This window comes from Artemia franciscana, chromosome 7 (genome assembly GCF_032884065.1).
Source record: "Artemia franciscana chromosome 7, ASM3288406v1, whole genome shotgun sequence".
Taxonomy (NCBI): domain Eukaryota; kingdom Metazoa; phylum Arthropoda; class Branchiopoda; order Anostraca; family Artemiidae; genus Artemia; species Artemia franciscana.
The window spans coordinates 55677314-55685673 of record NC_088869.1 but is presented as its reverse complement, the minus strand read 5'-3'; positions in this window follow the sequence as shown (position 1 = coordinate 55685673).

Sequence of the window (8360 nt, the reverse complement as noted above, 5' to 3'; positions counted from 1 at the left end):
ATTTATATCCCCCTGTTTCCCCCGGGTCGTCATTTATACTCCCTGTGTCCCGGTGCTTTGTTGATTGCTAATCGAACATTCCTTTTGTCCTGGTCGCTTTCTCTTTGAGTGTCGTCATTTATTTTTTTCTTTTTTAGTTCTTTTAGTTTTTACCTTTTTTAGTTTTTTTTAGTTTTTAGTTTTTTTAGTTTTTTACCTTTTTTTAGTTTTTTTAGTTTTTTTTAGTTTTTTAGCTTTTTTATTTTTTTTATTAGTTTTTAGTTTTTTTGTAGTTTTTGCCTTTTTTTTAGTTTTTTTAGTTTTTTAGCTTTTTTATTAGTTTTTAGTTTTTTTTGTAGTTTTTGCCTTTTTTTAGTTTTTTTAGTTTTTTAGCTTTTTTATTTTTTTTATTAGTTTTTAGTTTTTTTTGTAGTTTTTGCCTTTTTTTTCTCTTTGAGTGTCGTCATTTATTAGTTTTTTCCTTTTTTTTTTTAGTTTTTTATTGGTTTTTACCTTTATTTTAGCTTATTTTTCAGTTTTTTCCTTTTTTTTAGTTTTTTTTATTTTTTATTTTTTTTAGTTTTTTACCTTTTTTTAGTTTTTTTAGTTTTTTAGCTTTTTTACTTTTTTTATTAGTTTTTAGTTTTTTTTGTAGTTTTTGCCTTTTTTTAGTTTTTTCAGTTTTTTTTTTAGTTTTTTATTGGTTTTTACCTTTATAGTTTTTTTAGTTTTTTAGCTTTTTTATTTTTTTTATTAGTTTTTAGTTTTTTTTGTAGTTTTTTGCCTTTTTTTAGTTTTTTCAGTTTTGACGTCACCTGATCCAGTTTTTTCAGGTGACGTCACCTGACACATCCATCCACACATCCATCCATCCATCCATCCACAGACAACTTATTTTTATATATATAGATATATATATATATATATATATATATATATATATATATATATACATATATATATATATATATATATATATATACATATATATATATAAATATATATATGTATATAAATATATATATATATATATATATATATATATATATATATATATATCTATATATATAAAAATAAGTTGTCTGTCTGTCTGTGGATGTGTGGATGGATGTGTCAGGTGACGTCACCTGAAAAAACTGGATTAGGTGACGTCAAAACTGAAAAAACTAAAAAAAGGCAAAAACTACAAAAAAAACTAAAAACTAATAAAAAAAATAAAAAAGCTAAAAAACTAAAAAAACTATAAAGGTAAAAACCAATAAAAAACTAAAAAAAAAACTGAAAAAACTAAAAAAAGGCAAAAACTACAAAAAAAAAACTAAAAACTAATAAGAAAAGTAAAAAAGCTAAAAAACTAAAAAAAACTAAAAAAACTAAAAAAATGTAAAAAACTAAAAAAAATAAAAAATAAAAAAAAACTAAAAAAAAGGAAAAAACTGAAAAATAAGCTAGAATAAAGGTAAAAACCAATAAAAAACTAAAAAAAAAGGAAAAAACTAATAAATGACGACACTCAAAGAGAAAGCGACCAGGACAAAAGGAATGTTCGATTAGCAATCAACAAATCACCGGGACACAGGGAGTATAAATGACGACCAGGACATAAGTAAAAAAAAAAAACTATCTATATATATAAAAATAAGTTGTCAAACTAAAAAAAGGCAAAAACTACAAAAAAAACTAAAAACTAATAAAAAAGCTAAAAAACTAAAAAAAACTAAAAAAAAGGCAAAAACTACAAAAAAAACTAAAAACTAATAAAAAAAATAAAAAAGCTAAAAAACTAAAAAAACTAAAAAAACTAAAAAAAGGTAAAAAACTAAAAAAAACTAAAAACTAAAAAAAACTAAAAAAAAGGAAAAAACTGAAAAATAAGCTAAAATAAAGGTAAAAACCAATAAAAAACTAAAAAAAAAACTGAAAAAACTAAAAAAAGGCAAAAACTACAAAAAAACTAAAAACTAATAAAAAAAGTAAAAAAGCTAAAAAACTAAAAAAACTAAAAAAACTAAAAAAAGGTAAAAAACTAAAAAAAATAAAAAATAAAAAAAAACTAAAAAAAAAGGAAAAAACTGAAAAATAAGCTAACATAAAGGTAAAAACCAATAAAAACTAAAAAGAAAAAAAGGAAAAAACTAAAAAAAATTTTCATCTAAAAAACTAAAAAAAACTAAAAAAGGTAAAAACTAAAAGAACTAAAAAAGAAAAAAATAAATGACGACACTCAAAGAGAAAGCGACCAGGACAAAAGGAATGTTCGATTAGCAATCAACAAAGCACCGGGACATAGGGAGTATAAATGACGACCAGGACATAAGTAAAAAAAAAATTAACAAAACTAAAAAGAAGGTAAAAACTACAAAAAAACTAAAAAGAAAAAAAAACTAAAAACTAATAAAAAAACTAAAAAATCTAAAAATCTAAATAAACTAAAAAAGAAAAAAAAGGAAAAAAATAAAGGAGAAAAACAAAACTAAAAAACGAATGTATATACAGACCGGTACACCGGGATACAAATGACGACCGGGACACAGGGAATATAAATGACGACCGGGACACAGGGACACAACTACAACGGGGACACCGGGGGAAACAGGGGGATATAAATGACGACCGGGACAAAAAAACTAAAAAGAAAAAAAAACTAAAAACTAATAAAAAAACTAAAAAATCTAAAAATCTAAATAAGCTAAAAAAGAAAAAAAAAGGAAAAAAATAAAGGAGAAAAACAAAACTAAAAAACGAATGTATATACAGACCGGGACACCGGGATACAAATGACGACCGGGACACAGGGAATATAAATGACGACCGGGACACAGGGACACAACTACAACGGGGACACCGGGGGAAACAGGGGGATGTAAATGACGGGACCATTATATGTTGCATGTTCAAGAGTCGGTAAACCTGACAATCTATTTATATGCAAAGACAATGGGACAGCAAAGAATGTTGTATATTCGCAAGTTTTACGTAGTTAAAACCATATATATATATATATCTATCTATATTCACAGGTGGGACATAGGGACACAACTACAATGGCGCGTAACTATTATGGCGCGTAACGACTTACGCGCGCGGGGGGGCTTGGGGGGGGCGCGAAGCGCCCCCACCAACTAGGTGTTGGGGTGGCGCGAAGCGCCACCCCAACAGCTAGTATATATATATATTTATATATATATATATATATATATATATATATATATATATATATATATATATATATATATATATATATTTATATATATATATATATATATATATATATATATATATATATATATATATATATATATATATATATATATATATATATATATATATATATATATATATATATATATATATATATATATATATATATATATATATATATATATATATATTTATATATATATATATATATATATATATATATATATATATATATATATATGTTTTTAACTACGTAAAACTTGCGAATATACAACATTCTTTGCTGTCCCATTGTCTGTGCATATAAATAGATTGTCAGGTTTACCGACTCTTGAACATGCAACATATAATGGTCCATGGGAAAACAATCCGTATTCAGATCTATACCTCATGATTCTAATGATTGCCCTTGAGCTTTGTTGATGGTGATTGCTAATCGACCATTCCCTGAGTCGCCATCGTCATTTATATATCCCCCTGTGCACCCCGGCGTCCCCTTTGTAGTTATGTCCCTGTGTCCCGGTCGTCGTCATTTATACTCCCTGTGTCCCGGTGCTTTGTTGATTGCTAATCGAACATTCCTTTTGTCCCGGTCGCTTTCTCTTTGAGTGTCGTCATTTATTTAGATTGTCTGGTTTACCGACTCTTGAACATGCAACATATAATTGTCCATGGGAAAAAAAAAATCCATATTCAGATCTATACCTCATGATTCTAATGATTGCCCTTGAGATTTGTTGATGGTGATTGCTAATTGAACATTCCCTGTGTCCCGGTCGTCATTTATATTCCCAGTATTCCGGTCGTCATTTGTGTCCCAGTGTTCCCCTTTTAGTTTTTTTTTTTATTGGTTTTGACCTTTTTTTAGGTTTTTTAGTTTTTTTCTTTTTTCTTTTTAGTTTTTTTGAAGTTTTTATCTTTTTAGTTTTTTATTTTTATTTATATTTTTTTAGTTTTCTTTTTCTCCTTTATTTTTCAGTTTTTTTTCCTTTTTTTAGTTTTTTTCTTTTTTAGTTCTTTTAGTAGGTTTACCGACTCTTGAACATGCAACATATAATTGTCCGTGGGAAAAACAATCCATATTCAGATCTATACCTCATGATTCTAATGATTGCCCTTGAGATTTGTTGATGGTGATTGCTAATTGAACATTCCCTGTGTCCCGGTCGTCATTTATATTCCCAGTATTCCGGTCGTCATTTGTGTCCCAGTGTTCCCCTTTTAGTTTTTTTTTTTATTGGTTTTGACCTTTTTTTTAGGTTTTTTAGTTTTTTTTCTTTTTTCTTTTTAGTTTTTTTGAAGTTTTTATCTTTTCAGTTTTTTATTTTTATTTATATTTTTTTAGTTTTCTTTTTCTCCTTTATTTTTCAGTTTTTTTCCTTTTTTTAGTTTTTTTTTCTTTTTTAGTTCTTTTAGTTTTTACCTTTTTTAGTTTTTTTTAGTTTTTTAGATGAAATTTTTTTTTAGTTTTTTTTCCTTTTTTTCTTTTTAGTTTTTTATTGGTTTTTACCTTTTTTTTAGCTTTTTTAGTTTTTTTTCGTTTTTTCTTTTTACTTTTTTTTAGTTTTTATCTTTTTTTATTTTTTTTTATTTTTATTCTTAATTTTATTAGTTTTCTTTTCTCTTCTATTTTTCAGTTTTTTCCTTTTTTTAAGTTTTTTTTTTAGTTTTTAGTTTTTTTAGTTTTTTTTCCTTTTTTTCTTTTTAGTTTTTTATTGGTTTTTACCTTTTTTTTAGCTTTTTTAGTTTTTTTTCGTTTTTTCTTTTTACTTTTTTTTTTAGTTTTTATCTTTTTTATATTTTTTTATTTTATTCTTAACTTTATTAGTTTTCTTTTTCTCTTCTATTTTTCAGTTTTTTCCTTTTTTTAAGTTTTTTTTTTAGTTTTTAGTTTTTTTAGTTTTTTAGTTTTTTAGTTTTTTTAATTTTTTAGCTTTTTTATTTTTTTTATTAGTTTTTAGTTTTTTTGTAGTTTTTGCCTTTTTTTAGTTTTTTCAGTTTTTTTTTTTTAGTTTTTAGTTTTTTACCTTTTTTGTGGATCGTCACCTGATCCACAGATACACAGATCCACACACAGACAACTTATTTTTATATATATATATATATATATATATATATATACTAGCTGTTGGGGTGGCGCTTCGCGCCACCCCAATACCTAGTTGGTGGGGGTGCTTCGCGCCCCCCCCCAAGCCCCCCCGCGCGCGTAAGTCGTTACGCGCCATAATAGTTACGCGCCATTGTAGTTGTGTCCCTATGTCCCACCTGTGAATATAGATAGATATATATATATGGTTTTAACTGTCCCATTGTCTTTGCATATAAATAGATTGTCAGGTTTACCGACTCTTGAACATGCAACATATAATGGTCCATGGGAAAACAATCTGTATTCAGATCTATACCTCATGATTCTAATGATTGCCCTTGAGCTTTGTTGATGGTGATTGCTAATCGACCATTCCCTGTCCCGGTGTCCCGGTCGTCATTTACATCCCCCTGTTTCCCCCGGTGTCCCCGTTGTAGTTGTGTCCCTGTGTCCCGGTCGTCATTTATATTCCCTGTGTCCCGGTCGTCATTTGTATCCCGGTGTCCCGGTCTGTATATACATTCGTTTTTTAGTTTTGTTTTTCTCCTTCATTTTTTCCTTTTTTTTTCTTTTTTAGCTTATTTAGATTTTTAGATTTTTTAGTTTTTTTATTAGTTTTTTTTTCTTTTTAGTTTTTTTGTCCCGGTCGTCATTTATATCCCCCTGTTTCCCCCGGTGTCCCCGTTGTAGTTGTGTCCCTGTGTCCCGGTCGTCATTTATACTCCCTGTGTCCCGGTGCTTTGTTGATTGCTAATCGAACATTCCTTTTGTCCTGGTCGCTTTCTCTTTGAGTGTCGTCATTTATTAGTTTTTTCCTTTTTTTCTTTTTAGTTTTTTATTGGTTTTTACCTTTATTTTAGCTTATTTTTCGGTTTTTTCCTTTTTTTTATTTTTTTTTTATTTTTTATTTTTTTTAGTTTTTTACCTTTTTTTAGTTTTTTTAGTTTTTTTAGTTTTTTAGCTTTTTTACTTTTTTTATTAGTTTTTAGTTTTTTTTTGTAGTTTTTTGCCTTTTTTTAGTTTTTTCAGTTTTTTTTTTAGTTTTTTATTGGTTTTTACCTTTACAGTTTTTTTAGTTTTTTAGCTTTTTTATTTTTTTTATTAGTTTTTAGTTTTTTTTTGTAGTTTTTGCCTTTTTTTAGTTTTTTCAGTTTTGACGTCACCTGATCCAGTTTTTTCAGGTGACGTCACCTGACCCATCCATCCATCCATCCACAGACAGACAACTTATTTTTATATATATAGATATATATATATATATATATATATACTAGCTGTTGGGGTGGCGCTTCGCGCCACCCCAACACCTAGTTGGTGGGGGCGCTTCGCGCCCCCCCCAAGCCCCCCCGCGCGCGTAAGTCGTTACGCGCCATAATAGTTACGCGCCATTGTAGTTGTGTCCCTATGTCCCACCTGTGAATATAGATATATATATATATATATGGTTTTAACTACGTAAAACTTGCGAATATACAACATTCTTTGCTGTCCCATTGTCTTTGCATATAAATAGATTGTCAGGTTATCCCCCTGTTTCCCCCGGTGTCCCCGTTGTAGTTGTGTCCCTGTGTCCCGGTCGTCATTTATATTCCCTGTGTCCCGGGTCCCGGTCATCATTTGTATCCCGGTGTCCCGGTCTGTATATACATTCGTTTTTTAGTTTTGTTTTTCTCCTTTATTTTTTTCCTTTTTTTTTCTTTTTTAGCTTATTTAGATTTTTAGATTTTTTAGTTTTTTTTATTAGTTTTTAGTTTTTATTTCTTTTTAGTTTTTTTGTCCCGGTCGTCATTTATATCCCCCTGTTTCCCCCGGTGTCCCCGTTGTAGTTGTGTCCCTGTGTCCCGGTCGTTATTTATATTCCCTGTGTCCCGGTCGTCATTTGTATCCCGGTGTACCGGTCTGTATATACATTCGTTTTTTAGTTTTGTTTTTCTCCTTTATTTTTTTCCTTTTTTTTTCTTTTTTAGTTTATTTAGATTTTTAGATTTTTTAGTTTTTTTATTAGTTTTTAGTTTTTTTTTCTTTTTATTTTTTTTGTAGTTTTTACCTTCTTTTTAGTTTTGTTAATTTTTTTTTTTTACTTGTGTCCTGGTCGTCATTTATACTCCCTGTGTCCCGGTGCTTTGTTGATTGCTAATCGAACATTCCTTTTGTCCTGGTCGCTTTCTCTTTGAGTGTCGTCATTTATTTTTTTCTTTTTTAGTTCTTTTAGTTTTTACCTTTTTTAGTTTTTTTTTAGTTTTTAGTTTTTTTAGTTTTTTACCTTTTTTTAGTTTTTTTAGTTTTTTAGCTTTTTTATTTTTTTTATTAGTTTTTAGTTTTTTTGTAGTTTTTGCCTTTTTTTTTAGTTTTTTGTCCTGGTCGCTTTCTCTTTGAGTGTCGTCATTTATTAGTTTTTTCCTTTTTTTTTTTAGTTTTTTATTGGTTTTTACCTTTATTTTAGCTTATTTTTCAGTTTTTTCCTTTTTTTTAGTTTTTTTTTATTTTTTATTTTTTTTAGTTTTTTACCTTTTTTTAGTTTTTTTAGTTTTTTTAGTTTTTTAGCTTTTTTACTTTTTTTATTAGTTTTTAGTTTTTTTTTGTAGTTTTTGCCTTTTTTTAGTTTTTTCAGTTTTTTTTTTAGTTTTTTATTGGTTTTTACCTTTATAGTTTTTTTAGTTTTTTAGCTTTTTTATTTTTTTTATTAGTTTTTAGTTTTTTTTGTAGTTTTTGCCTTTTTTTAGTTTTTTCAGTTTTGACGTCACCTAATCCAGTTTTTTCAGGTGACGTCACCTGACACATCCATCCACACATCCATCCATCCATCCATCCACAGACAACTTATTTTTATATATATAGATATATATATATATATATATATATATATATATATATATATATATATATATATATATATGGTTTTAACTACGTAAAACTTGCGAATATACAACATTCTTTGCTGTCCCATTGTCTTTGCATATAAATAGATTGTCAGGTTTACCGACTCTTGAACATGCAACATATAATGGTCCATGGGAAAACAATCTGTATTCAGATCTATACCTCATGATTCTAATGATTGCCCTTGAGCGTTGTTGATGGTGATTGCTAA